We start from the raw sequence: 15,490 nt of genomic DNA, 5'->3' as shown, positions 1-15,490 counted from the left end.
TCCTGCCCCTGAGAGCTGCCAGCCAATGAGAAGCCGGCAACTTTTCATTGCTGGTAACGTCAGTGGGGGGAATGGTGGCAACTGCTGGCAATTCACACAGGAACAGGCCTAAGATTGCTGAAGGATCCAGGTGAGTGAGGATGGGATGGGAGTCATTGGGCGATGTGGGGGGTTGGGGGGTGGGTGTTGGTGGTGGTGGCAGAGGGAGGTCAGCAGCAAGGTCAGAGGGTTGACTCCCAGCAGGCCCCTCTTCCTGATACGGGTCCTCGATCAGGCATCTTTCAACAAGCAACCCCCACCTGGGAGCCTGCAAGCAAACACAATAGGGTGGCAGGATGGGGCCTTTAAGTGGGCATTAAGGATCTCAATTGGCAGCAGGGCAAGAAGGCCATCCATGAGCCTTCTTGCCTCAGACATAACTGCGCCACATAGGGCAGTGGGATCCCTACCCAGCATTCTCCTGCCTTACTGAAAGCCTCCCCTCCTCCAAACTCATTTTGGAAGAGGGCATTAAATTTTGTCTTGAGTTTTTTTGTGCTTCTCTCAGTAACTTTTACTGTCCTTAGCCCTGGTATTTGGCTATTTTTAATCCTGTTTGTGTATTTTTTTCATTATTACTGCTCCTACTATTTATATACTTTTATAATGCTACTCTCAGACTCTCCATTTTTAAGTATATCTCTGCTGCTCTCTTTTAACCCTTGCTGTAAGTGTTCTTTTTCAGTACAGGTCTGATATTCATTTCTCAGCATTGCTGTCATGTTTATTACTTTTCAGACAGATATTTAATAATGCTCTCAATATTTGTATTAAGAACTTTGCTGTTTCCTTAATTGTCATAAATAGCATATCCTACTAATGACCAGGAGCTAGCATACAAAAGGTTTGCATAATATATAATGCAACAGAATTTGCTGTCAAAATAATGGCACTCCCCATTACTTGTAGATGTGCAGATGGTATTGCGGCTTTAGGTGAAGAGCAGATGTGTGTTAAATGTGGTCGGCCATTATCTACATGAGAACAGTATTTCACTGCCTGTCTCATCTTTGACATGCGTTGAATGTTTTGAAGTTGGTCTATTTTCTATAGGAACTAAACTAGCCACAGATTTTGGGGCTAATAAAGATAAGCATAAGTACCCTTTTAAAGGCATGATAAGTGTTAATTACTGCCAATCAACATCTCTAGCACCAAAAAATAAACCATTACACGTATAATTCCTCTATGTTGTGGATTGTTTTAGGAGATTTTTAAAAATATTACGTTTTAAAAAAAAACCTTTACTTTCCCTCCTTTCTTTCCCTTTCTGTACCTGTTTGACACAGAATTCATCCCCTTTTCAATCTTTATCTTGTTTATTTCCCAATACTTAAATCTGATTGGTTAAGTAGATAACTTGTTGCTTTCCCTGTTCACTCAGGTCCCAGATATGAAATTTCCCTCATTGCACTGTGATCGGCTTGTGCTTTCAGCAACTTAGCTAGCAAAATATTTCTGAGAAGGGTGCAAAGGCAAGTCTAAATTGGCAGACATTGTTCAATGCCTTGCCACAACAAATTCCGGCCAACATAAATGATACGAACATATATAATACCAAATGGTTCATACTTCAGGTAAGCATGTTTTTAAGCTATTTTAGAGTTTCATTATATTAAGTAAGTCACTACTTACCATTATATTAAATATTTATTTTGCTGAAAGGGCAATAGCATGCCTACCTTGAAGGATTGGGAAGGGGATTCTACAAAGAAAGTGTTGATCCAAAATACTGGAAAGCACACTGAATAAAATGTCAAAAATCAAAATTTGAGAGGTGGGGTGGGGAATTTCCCAACAATTTCCAGAAAATACATTTTGCACCTTTGCAGTATTATCCAACTTTTGTGCATGTATGCTTCTTACCCCACCATTACGAATTAAAGAAGGTAGATCTACTTAAGTTTAGTAGTTTAGCTTGACAGGAACAGGCCCAGACAGTTATTGGGAGAAGCAGATCTGTAGGCAATTGGCGATAATGGCGGAGGCCAGAGCTGGGGAGGCCCAATGACTCCTTATGGAGCTTGGGAGTAGCACTTCTACTCCTCCTCGCCCACAAGGAGCAAAAGTACTTTTTTCCACACTGGCCTCCTTTGGTCTGTTAGCACCACCTACCATGGTTCTGCTGTCAGGATATGCTACTCCCCCCTGACCTTTTATTTATGATTACATTGTGGCCTATTGAAATCATTGGACAACATAAAGTAGACTCCACCTCCTCCACTCTGACCTACATACTAGGTAAATTCACATGTTTATTTTAACTATTATTTTCATTTGAACTAACCAAAACAATAACATAAAAAAGTGCATTATCAAACACCGATGTAAACCATTATGGGGGAGGCAATGACATGGTGGTAATGCCACTGTACTAGTAATGCGATTGGGCACTTTACAGCCTTCTGGACATAACATTGAGTTCAACAACTTCAGACCATCCTCACCCCTTTTTCAATATTTATTTTTATTTTTTATCCACTTATTTTTATTTTTATTTATTTTCATTTTTATTCATTGTTTTATCCCTACCTTTTATCCTATTTTCAATCTTTTTTCCCACCAGCATCCCCTCCCTCCACCCCACCCCCACTAAGGCCATCTCTCACTTGTGCATGTTGTCTTTTCCAGAGTGCTTACCCTTGTCCTGCTATTATCACATTCTGCTTTCTTACCTTAATGCCACCATCAGCACCTCCTTTAGCCAGTACCACTATCATTAACACCCCTTTGTTCTTTTGTTCATGACATCTTTGTCAATCTCTCCTTTGTCTCCACCAAAATAATGGCACTCCCCATTACTTGTATATGTGCAGATGGTATTGCAGCTTTAGGTGAAGAGCAGATGCGTGTTAAATGTGGTCGGCCATTATTTACAATGCTGGCCTTCTATCCAGCTTCACCTGCTCCACCTCCCTTAAACAGTATAAATTTTCATCACATTTTTACTTCTCTTTAGCCTTGAAGAAGAGTCATACGGACTGAAATTGTTAACTTTGTCTTTCTCTCCACAGATGCTGTTAGACCTGCTGAGTCTTTCCAGCATTTTCTGTTTTTGATTCAGAGGAACTAGTCAATTCCATTTTACAACTTTGAATTCCGATCTGTCACTCTTCAATGATAATGCATTGTTGGACTCAAACTTTTGAGGAACTGAATATTTTTACAAATTTGCTATGAAAATAAACTTTAAGCTGCTAACAATGTTTTCCTCTCTATTCCAAAAAGGAATGATTTAAGTGATGTGCAGCTTCACAGATATCAGTTATCTATCTTGATATCATCCCCACCCTAAATCTATTATTGTCTAAGTCAGGAGAGTGAATGCCGGCAGGGCATTTTTCTGTAGTGCAAAGAGGAGACCACAAGCAAACTATACGCTGTCCTTGCCTGGCATACATGCACAAACTGATTCTAAGAGTTATTAGGTAATAGTAAGAAAAAGACATCCTGAATGGAATTTGATCCTTCATTCCTGGGTGCACAAAAGCCAACTGCAGTAGGTCTATTACCAGTCCAGTTGAGATCAGTTAACTTAGCAAAATCTTAATGGGGTCCTAGGAAACAATCCGGTATGCACTGCTTCTTTACAGACCACCCTAGAATTTCTGCAGGGTGCTCTGACGGAAGATTGGCAGGACCCCCAGAGAAATGCTGTGAATGGCTAAGAACAGCTGTTTGCATTGTTCCTTCAGGTACACTGTTAGATTGATTTGTTAAATGCTCATAATTTGGTTCAGAAATTTCGCTTCACTATGTAGTCCATTTTAATAAGTTTTAGTGTAAATTACACAATTAGCTAATATTTATTATAAGCCCATTGGCTCTCACAGCCACCTTGACTGCACTTCCTCAAATCCTGTATCCTGTGAGCACTCTAGTCCAGTTTCCTAGTTTTCTTGACACATCTATTTTAATTATGCAATCTTCCATATCAGTGTTTCTGATCTCTTCCTTTTTCTGCAGACAACAATCCACCACACTATGGTTGACAGGACCCTTGACCATGTTTGTCCCGTTTTCTATCTCTACTCTCACCCCTTCCCCTTCCTCCCAGAATCACAAATGGTTCCCCTTGTCCTACCCTTCCGCCACATAGCCCCGACATTCAATGGATCATCCTCTGCCATTTCTGACACCTCCAGCACAATACCACTACCAAACACACCTTCCCTTCACCTACCCGCATTCTGAAGGGACCCATTTCCTCTGCAACACCCTGAACCAATCCTCAGTCACCCCAAACAACCCCTCCCCTTCCCACAGTAGCTTTCCATGCAAGCACAGATGTAACACCTGCCCTTTTACCTCCTTTCTCCTCACTATCCAAGGCCCCAAACACTCCTTTCAGGTGAAACAGTGATTTACATATATTTCTATCAATTTAATATTCTGTGTTTGCTGCTCAAATTCTGTCTGCTCTACACTGGGGAGACTAAATGCAGATTGGGTGACCACTTTGCGGAACACCTCAGTCTGCAAGAATGATCCCAAGCTTCGATTGCCTATCATTTTAATTCTTCACCTTGCTTTCATGTTGACCTCTATCCCTAGTGTCCTGCAGTGTTACAGTCAAGCTCAACGCAAGCTTTGTCTTTCAGTTAGGCCATTTAGTGCCTTCTGGACTCAACATTGAGTTCAATAATTTCAGACTGTAATATTTGCCACCATTCTGTTTCTTTTTCACTGGAGTTTTTGGGGCAGCTGTTCATCATTCTGCCATTCACACTTCCTCAAGACATACCTTTTGTTTTTTAACTTGTCCCTGCACCATCAACTCTTCTGTCATTTAATCTTCCCTGTCTTCCACTCTATCACAGACCTTTTTTGTTTTTTTTCCACCCTCTCACCCTTCACTTCCTTAAAACCCATTAGATTTCTAATTTTTTCCAGGTCTGATTAAAGATAGTCAATCTGAAACATCAACTCTGTTTCTCTTTCACAGATGCTGCACATGCTGCACCTGCTGCACATTTCCAGCTATTGGAAGTGGTTCCTTCTTCCTAAGTGCAGGCCCCCTTCTTTTCAAAACCACTGTCATTCCCCTGCAAACAAAATGTCTGCCTTGTCTTTCTTTACAAACTACCAACCTAATTTCAATGTCCTTTTCTCTCCAAAGCCCTTGAACATGTTGCCACTATCTCTGCCATGGCTTCAAGACAGCCCTAACTAAAGTCATGAAACTTTATTCTCCAAGACTATGACCATACTTCCTCTTTGACCTTTCTTCACCATTTGACACGATTGACTGCAGCATATTTTTGCTATATCTCTCCTCCAATGTTCAGTTCAACGGAGCTGCCCTCACTTCACCAAGTAGTAACTTCGAGTGACCACCTCCAGGCATTTCCCTTAGTTTTCAGAGGGTTTCCTAAATTCACTACCAGCAGTAACGCCTGTTCCAATGATTCTTCTTCTATATTCTATATTCTTCAGCCTTCTATATCAGAGAGAATAAAGTAGCAGAAACTAAATGGTTGAAAAAAGAGTGGACTGATTAAGGAACTTGCCCATGAAGATTTTTGTATTTGATTAAAGAGAACTGATCAGTTCCAAGAAAACAAAGAATGTTTTTGATGATATATAAAAAGCATATAGCCTGAAAACCTTATCTTTTACTTAAAAATTTCATTTGCAATTTTTAAGTGAGAGCATCTTCTATGCTTGAAATTAATGTCCTTGCATGCCTTTTCATGAATCTATCAGAATGATATTTGGCTTTATTTACAATGTGAATTCAGCTGTTTAAAATAGAGGAACAAATAAAGAAAAAAACAAATTAACAATTTTTTTTAAACACTGGGTAGAGAACATAACATTTTGCCAAGATCACAGGATACTGAAAATATCCAACTATAAATCTGTGCAAAAATGTCACTGAAGAGAAACAGGAAAGCTGAAAAGAATGAAGGCAGGATCTTCTGGTCGGCAAGCGGGGGCGAGGCCCGCTCGCCGACATGTAAAGCGATGTGGGATGATGTCGGGTGGAACTCCCAACGTCGCCCCGAATCATTTCCATTTTCAGGTCGGTGGGGGCGCAGCCGAGTCAGCTGTGCGCCTGCCGACCTATCAACAGCCTATTGAGGCCATTGAGAATCTAATTAAGATAATTAATGGACCTGCGCATCCAACCTTAAGGTTGACGGGCAGGCCAGGAGCCCTGGCGGGTTTCGTAAAAAGCATGAAACCTCGTTCACGGGTGGGATGATGTTTCATGAAGGTATTTAAATTTTTATCAAATGCTTTAATAAAAGTTATAGACATGTCCCAACTCATGTGACAGTGTCACATGAGGGGACATGTCAAGAAAATATTTTTATCATTTCTATTAAAAACTTTAATTCCAAGGCGATCTCCCTGAGGCAGCACCTAGCCTCAGGGAGATCTGTGCACTCTTTTGTTCCCATGCGCGAAACAGCACACTCCCGGCTGAGGGAATCACCCCCGCCTGCACAGGGAGCTCATAGCACTTCCTGGCGGACGTCACGCTGGGCAAGCCTTAATTGGCCTGCTCACGTAAAATGACGGTGCGCACCCAATCGGGGGTGCCGATTGGAGGTGCACCCACTCGCACCCGTCCCCACACTCCACCCCACCCCCCCCCCCCAACAATGGGGGGAAATCTTTCCCTGTGAAAAACCACTAACGCTAACATAAACATTTTTGGCAGAGACCACTGAATAGTGATCAGGAATATGAAATTTGACTTCTCCTCACAGAAGCCAATTTGTAGTGCCCAACTATCACCAGAACTGAGAATAAGTGACTTGTTATGGACTAGCGATGGACCCTGAGACTTTCCTTGAAGGCATAACTCAGGACTACATTAGGTATTGTGTGCACGATCAGGGGATTAGCTTAACATTTTTGGCATTTTGTGTAGTGACAATGAAGCTGTTCATAGGATTTGAAAAATGGGGTCCAAGTGCTGCATGTGTAGTACCTGTTTTGGCCAGAAGGTATATTTTGCTAAGTAATTAGAACTCAATGGGCTACTCTGGAACAGAATGGTTAAAGAACTTGCCTGATGAAGACTATTCCAACAAAAGTGAACTATTAGTTCCAAGAAAGCAAATAATTTAAAAAAAATCAATTTATAAAAAATTTACATAAGAACAGAAGAAATAGGAGAATAGACCACACGGCCTCACGAGCGTACTCTGCCATTCAATGTAATCATGGTTGATCTTCTGCATCAACTCCGTTTTCCTGCTCGTTCCCCATAATCCCTCGATTCCCTGAGAGGCCAGAAATCTGTATCTCAGCCCTAAATATACTCAACGTTGGGAGCATCAAGAACCTTCTAGGCTAGAGAATTCCAAAGATTCAATGAGATTGCTTCTTGTTCTTTTAAACTCCAGAGAGTACAGGCCTAGAAGAGTAACTTTGAAAATTGCTAAGATCATTGAAAAAAACAAAACTGGCTCACTAATATCCTTCAGGGAAGTGAATCTATCTGAACTGGCCAACATTTCACTCTAGTCCACACATAAGATTGACACTTCCTGTCAGGTGTCAGTCTTGGCTCAGTGGTCACACAGAGACTGAGACAGAATTTTGCAATGTAAACCTCACTCCAGAGACCTGAGCACATAATCTAGACTGACAGTGTAAAGCCAAAGTAGTGCTGTAATGTTAGAGGTGCTGTGCTTTCGATGAAATGTTAAATCAAGGCCTTGTCCCCTTTTTGATAACACTTAAGATGGTAATTTTCAACTTATCACTGGAGTGTAAAACCAATGTTGCGGTTGAGCAACCATTATAAAACTCACTCAATCTGCCTTTCCATTAATTCTAATGCTGTCTACTGGGGTGTTTATCTGCAATTCCAGTTTTGAGCTTTAAATGAGTTGAAATTTACTCAAGGGCCTGATAGGCTTATTTCCTTATTTTATCTTTTGATCAGTTAATGTAATAATACATTATAGAATTCAAAAGTGAGGTTATTTATCCAGGGCTGTGTCTTGGATAGTCTATTTCTACTTCTGGTTATATTTTTTTTATTGAATTTCTGTTTTCATTTGATGCAACTCATGCTCCCTTGATCCCATTCCTGCCAAAACGCTTACCACCATACTAGTTGACATTGGAAATGGCCCCCTCATATGATTCTCCTTCCCTTTAGATCCCTCCTCAAAAAAGCCAACCTTGAACTCTATTTTTGCCAACTAATACCCCATCTCTAAATATTCTGGAAATTTGTGTGCATCTATCCTGAACTTGTTCTTTGATTCTCTCCAGTTAGATTTCTGCATTATTATACCACTAAACTTGCCTGAGTCAAAGTTTGTGATGGTGAATGTGGTACACGATCCCTCCTCATCATTCTTGACTTCTCTGCAGTTTATGACTTCCTTCTCCAAGCTCTCTCATTCATTATCCAGTTCATGGGACTGCCCTTACTTGGTTCCACTCTTGTCTCTCAAATCGCGGTGAGAGTAATTCCAATAATAGTTTCTCTTTCCAACCATATTGTAACTTCTAGAATACCCCCACTATCTATCCTTGGCACTCTCCTCTTCTGTATGACACAAAAGGGTAGCTTGTACATTATCCAGAGATGGGGTGAAGTTCCATATACAGACTGATAATTTTCACTTCCACTGCCTGTGTCCTTAGGCTACTTATTCACCATCCAGTCCTGGATGAGCTGCAATTTTCTTCAGTTAGACACTGAAAAGACAGACACCACTATTGACAGAGCTGGCTGAGTCCTAAAGGACATATCTGCCAGACCAGGCCTGCAGCAGATGATGAGAGAACAAATGCGAGAGAAAAACCTATTTGGTTTCTATCTCACCAATCTAGCTGTTGCAGACACATCATCATGACAGTTTTAGTTGGAGTGACCATCGCACAGTCCGTGCTGAAACAAAGTCTCATTTTCATCACCTTCAGTTCCCACCACATGCTCTGTACCCTTGCCACCTTTTCTATCCTCTCTTCAGCAACTGTCACAGGCTGTTCAAAATCTTGGCACCTATTTGATCCTCAGCTGAGTTTCTGGTGCTTTTCTTCTCCATCATAAAGGCTGCCTACTTCCATTTCTGTAACACTGCCAGTTACCACTCCATGTATTGCTGCAAACCCATCCATGTCTCAATCACCTCCAAACAGAACTATTTAAATGGTGAAACAAAAACAAAATGCTGGAAAAACTCAGCAGGTCTGACAACATTTGTGGAGAGAGAAACAAAGCTAATGTTTCAAGTCTGTATGGCCCTTCTTCAGAACTCTGGGTGGGGGATCTTCAATGTCCATCACCAAGAGTGGCTCACTAACACCATTACTGACCGAGCTGGCCGAGTCCTAAAGGACACAGCTGTTAGGCTGGGTCTGCGGCAGGTGGTGAGGGAACCAACAAGAGGCAAAAACATACTTGACCTCATCCTCACCAACCTGCCTGTCGCAGATGCATCTGTCCATGACAGTATTGGTAAGAGTCACCACTGCACAGTCCTTGTGGAAATTAAGTCCTGTCTTCACATTGAATATACCCTCCATCATGTTGTGTGGCACTACCACCGTGCTAAATGAATAGATTTCAAACAGATCTAGCAACTCAAGACTGAGCATCCATGAGGCCATCAGCTGCAGCAGAATTGTACTCAATCACAATCTATAACCTCAGGGTGTGGCATATCTCCCACTCTACCATTATCAAAAAGCCAGGGAATCAACCCCGGTTCAAAAAGAGTACAGGAGGGCATGCCAGGAGCAGCACCAGGCATACCTAAAAATGAGGTGTCAACCTGGTGAAGCTATAACTCAGGACTACTTATGTGCCAAACAACATTAGCAGCAAGTGATAGACAGAGCTAAGCGATCCCACAACCAACGTCCTGCCTCATTCAGTTGTGAATGGTGGTGAACAATTAAACAACTCACTGGAGGAGAGGGGTCCACAAATATCCCCATCCTCAATGATTGGAAAGCCCATCACATCAGTTCTAAAGATAAGGCTGAAACTTTGCAACAACTTTCAGCCAGAAGGGCCGAATAGATGAACCATCTTGGCCTCCTCCAGAGGTCCCTAGCATCACAGACACCAGTCTTCAACCAATTCGATTCACTTCACATGACATCAAGAAATGGCTGCAGGCACTGGATACAGCAAAGATTGTGGGCCCTGACAATAGTCTGGCAATAGCACTGAAGACTTGTGCTCTAGAACTTGCCACACCCCTAGTCAAGTTGTTCCAATATAGCTACAACACTAGCATCTACCCGGCTATGTGGAAAATTGCCCAGGTATGTCCCATCCACAAAAAGCAGGACAAATCCAACCTGGTCAGTTATCACCCCATCAGTCTACTCTTGATTAACAGTAAAGTAATGGAAGGATTCATCAACAGTGCTATCAAGCTGCACTTGCTTAGAAATAACCTGCTCACTGATGCTCAGTTTGGGGTCTACCAGGATCACTCAGCTCCTGACCTAATTAAAGCCTTGGTTAAACATGGACAAAAGAGCTGAACTTCAGAGGTGAGGAGAGAGTGACTGCCCTTGACATGAAGGCAGCATTTCACTAAGTGTGGCATCAAGGAGCCCTGGCCAAACTGGAGTCAATGGGAGTCAGGGGAAAAAACTTTCCACTGGTTGGAGTTATACCTAGCACAAAGGAAGGTGGTTGTGGTTGTTGGAGATCAACTATCTCAGCTCCAGGACATCACTACAGGTATTCCTCGGGGTAGTGTCCTCGGCCTAACCATCTTCAACTGCTTCATCAATGACCTTCCCTCCATCATAAGGTCAGAAGTGGGATTGTTCATTGAGGATTGCACAATATTCAGTACTATTTATGACTCCTCAGACACTGAAGCAGTCCATATCCAAACGCAGCAAGACCTGGACAATATCCAGGCTTGGGCTGACAAGTGGCAAGTAACAATCGCGCCACACAAGTGCCAGGCAATGACCATCTCCAACAAGAGAGAATCTAACCATTGCCCATTGACATTCAATGGCATTATCATCGCTGAATCACTGTACCATCTACAGGAGGCACTGTAGGAACTCACAAAGGCTCCTTAGATAGCACCAAAACCCATGACCACTAACATGTAGAAGGACCAGAGCAGCAGATGCATGGGAACACCACCACCTGGGAAGTTCCCCTCCAAGCCACCCACTATCCTGACTTGGAAATATTGCCGTTCCTTCACTGTCACTGGGTCAAAATCCTGGAAATCCCTTCCTAACAGCGCTGTGGGTGTACCTATACCACATGGACTGCAACGGTTCAAGAAGGCAGCTCACCACCAGCTTTGCAAGGACAATTAGTAATGGGCAATAAATGCTGGCCCAGCCAAGATGTCTACACCCCATGAATGAATTAAAAAAAGTGACTGCCCTTGACACCAAGACAGCATTTTACTTAATATGGCACCAAAGAGCCCTAGTAAAATTGAAGTCAACGAGAATGAAGGGGAAAATTCACCATTGTCTGGAGTCATTCCTAAAACAAAGGAAGATGGCTGTGGTTGTTGGAGGACAAATATCTTGGCCCCAGGACATGACTGTTGGAGTTCCTCAGGGCAGTGTCCTAAGCTCAACCATCTTCAGCTGCTTTATCAATTACCTTCTCTGTATTATGTCAGAAGTGGAGTGTTTGTGATGGTTGCAGTGTTCAGTACCAATAGTAACTCTTCAGATAATGAGTTAGTCTGTGTCCACATGTAGCAAGACCAGGACACCATTCAGGCTTGAGTTGATAAGTAATATTTGCACCACACATGTGCCAGGCAATGACCATCTCCAAGAAAGAGAATCTAACCATCTCCCCTTGACATTCAATGGCATTACCATCAATGAATATCACAGGATCAACATCATGAGGATTTAACCATTGAATGGAAACTAACTGGGTCAACCGTATAAGTACAATGGCTACAAGTTTATGGCAGAGGTTGGGAATTCTGTGGCGAGTGACTCACCTTCTGACTCCCAAAGCCTTTCCACCATATATAAGGCACAAGTCAAAAGTGCAATGAAATGCTCTATAACTTACCTGGATAAGTGTAGCTCCAACAATAATCAAGCAGCTTGACACCATAGGGCACAAAGCAACTTGTTTAAGTAGCACTACATGCACCACCTTACAACATTCAATCCTACAACCAACAGTGCATAGTGGCAGCAGTGAACACCATCAACAAGATGCACTGCAACAACTCACCAAGGCTTCTTCAATAGAACCTGTCAAACCCATAATCTCTACCACCTAGAAGAACAAGGGTAGCAGGTATAAGGGAACACTACCACCTCCAAATTTCCCTCAAAATCTCACACCCGCCTGACACAGAAATATATCAGTGTTCCCTCATCTTTGCTGGGTTAAAATCCTGAAACTAACATTTTGCGTAACAGTACTCTGGGAGTACCTTCACCATATGAAGGACAGTGATTGTGGGCAGCAGATCACTGCCACCTTCTCAAGGGCAATTAGGGATGGGCAATAGATGCTGGTCTTGCCAGTGATGCCCATGATCTAAAATGATTTTTAAAAAATGCTATACATAGCTTTATATTCCTGAGCATCCAGGCTACTGGCTACAGCCAGAGCCATAAGACTCTTTCTTTATCAATCAGAATACAATTTTACACTTTGGATCCTTCCACCAAAGTTGACAACTTATGGCAATGAATCTCACATAAGTTAGTGCTTGAAAGGCAACAAAAGGTAGAATTTGGGATATCAGAAGTAAAAGTAACATTAAAAAGTTGCTTCACAACTCCATATTTTTAAGATGAGAATCAGTGACAGCCTTCATTTACCTTTGACAGCACAGGAACAAAAAAAAAGTGAATGCTGTCAGGATATGGTCTGAGGTACAGAAACATTAAGACAATATATTCCAAGGGAAGCATATGAGAACACTGTCCTTTCATATCCTGAGATCTGGATTCAAATTCAGTCTGATGGGATGAAAATATATCTTTTCAATATTGGCATCAAGGGCCACGTTTTAAATGAATTTAGATACTCAAAGCAAGTTTTCAATGCAAAGGGGTTCAAAACACAAAGTTGCTGAAAAAAATCAGGACTCCTGGCAATATTACTAGATCATAAAAGTAGCTATTGTGAAAATAGGGAATGCTTACAATTGTCAAGATTTTGAGGTCATCAGGCGGGCATGGTGGGAGGGCCCAGGAGTGGCCGGGAAAGGGTCCACCGCCCACGGTCAGCCCCTGACCACAATTTCACGCTAACGGGCCAATTAAGGCCTGCTCAGTGTGAAATGTGGCTCCGCATTGGTTGGGAAGGTCCATGCAGGGGTGGGGGCCTGTCTGCTACCGGGTCCAATGGCGACCCGGCAGCCGGTTTAAAAGCAGATTAGGCAGTCCCTGGAAGGCTGCCATGGAAGGACATCTCGTCTGTGTTCCCAAACCGAAGTTGTGGAGTTGAGTGCGGCTGGACATGGCAGGCGGGAGGGCAGGTTGGGTGGGCACTCAGCCCTCCGCTTTTTCAATGAGTGCCTCTCTGTCCCCCTGGAGGAGGTGGCTACCAGGAGGGACACCCTTTTCATGAGAGATGGGAGGCAGAGGCCCCTGCATCTCACCAAGAGGGCATGGAAGGAGGTGACTGCAATGGTAAGCAGCCATGATGTGGTGCGGCACACAAGGGTGCAGTGCTGGAGGCACTTCGATCACAGGCTGCGCTCAGCAAGGGTGAGTACCTTGTTGGCATCGGTCAGTGTGCAGAAGTGTTAAGGTGTAGTCGTTCCCCCGCCCCCCATTGACCTCAGGGGTGTTAGAGTCTGAGTGCCAAATGTCAATCGCACCGGAGCTGGCCGAGGGCGTGAGTCCTGGCTGCTTGGATTGAGTGCCTTGCAGCTCGAGGGCCATGACTCAAGTGTGCCCTGGGAGGTGTTCCTCAGCTGGGGTTGGCAGGCTGCAATGGCACTGCAGGTAGAGAATGGATGAGTCAATGCTCCTCTGTTCTTTCAGGAGAAGACAAGCCATAACCAGGCAGAGAGGTCATCTACAGGCAGAGGCCCACCCAACCTGCTCAGCAGGTTTGAGCAGGGTGCCCTGGAGCTGGAGAGCCGGCACAGTCCCCATGCAACTGAGCATGGAGAGGCAGGGTGCCAGACGAAGGAAAGAATGCTGTGCACAGAGGTGAGAATTTTGGATTGTGCAGCCAAACTAGTGTAGTCTCTTCATTGATGGGAGCCTCGAACCTGGAGTCCCCGTTGATCATTGAAAGATGATGGCACCATGATGCAGATCTCCGTTGTCTCACCAGGGTGCCTGGCATGCACAGTGACAGTGTGATGACTTTAACTAATGACATGTCCTTGTTCTCCCTTTTAGCTTCATCAGCAGGCGTTAGCTCTGAGGACTCTGACGGGCCACCCCTGACACTGGAGGACCACTGGGCTTCTGTTGCATCTGCGTCACACCCGCTCCCTGAAGCAAGCACCAGTGCAGATACCAGCACGATCATGGGCATTAGTTCAGCAGCTAGTATCTTGGTGCACATTGGAGAGGGCACTTCACACTCGCTTGTGGTGCAGGAGGAGGCAGAGAGTACCCGGGGCGCTGGCAGTCGGAGGACTACTGGGAACCAGGACAATGCTCAGTCAAAGGCTGATGATGAGCCACTGGAGTCATCCATTAGGTGGCAGATGCTGGATGTCCAGTGAGATATGCGGGAGGATCTGGCGGACATCCATGAGGGTATGTGTACTATAGTCTCCGTTACAGAGGAGTCCACGCGGAGCATCAGCACTGCGTTGACCCACATGGCTGAGTGCACTGCCTTCTCTATTTGAGAGAGAATGGCTCCTGGGAATTGGGGCTCCTGGGGTTGTGCTCAGACCTGCGAGCCCTCACAGGCAGAGCTCAGGTGGTCAGTGCCAGTGTGGGAGATGGATGAGGTACCCAATATCCCAGCTAGGTGCCTCTCCATCAATGGCAAGCAGGCCGGTCCGGAGCGACCTCACATTGGCACATGAGCTGCCTGTCAACTCTGCAAGCTTTTCTCAAGGTGGTCTGGATGAAGACAGCGGCTTCTCCACCTCTCTGACAGTGACCGTGGCATCTGAGGCTGCAATGGCTGGGGAGATGCCAGCCATGGCATTGGCCGCTCCCTCCCAGGCGGGGCCAGCACAGGCTCCACTGGCCAGAGGACGACTGCCAAGATCATCAAGGCCAACAAGACAGCAGAGTCAACAGCCTGTCTCCAATGCCTGTACCAGTGAGGGGGGATGGGGCACCAAGACACAGCACACACAAGAGTAAGTTAAAGGCACCACGAGCACAAGAGGGACAGGTCACAGGTGATTTTATGTTCATTTATATTTACTTTATCTATACTAGTCTAGGAATGAAGACCAGAAAAGTTTATGTAAATAGTTTGGAATTGTCAAAATGAGATAAATGTTGTTTTTGTGATCATGGCTTAAGTATGCTTCACCTTTTTATTTTATTGTGCAGGGTGCGCCAG

Source organism: Carcharodon carcharias, chromosome 14, assembly GCF_017639515.1.
Source record: "Carcharodon carcharias isolate sCarCar2 chromosome 14, sCarCar2.pri, whole genome shotgun sequence".
Classification (NCBI taxonomy): Eukaryota; Metazoa; Chordata; class Chondrichthyes; order Lamniformes; family Lamnidae; genus Carcharodon; species Carcharodon carcharias.
The sequence above is the reverse complement of the archived record's forward strand: the minus strand, read 5'-3'. Positions refer to the sequence as shown.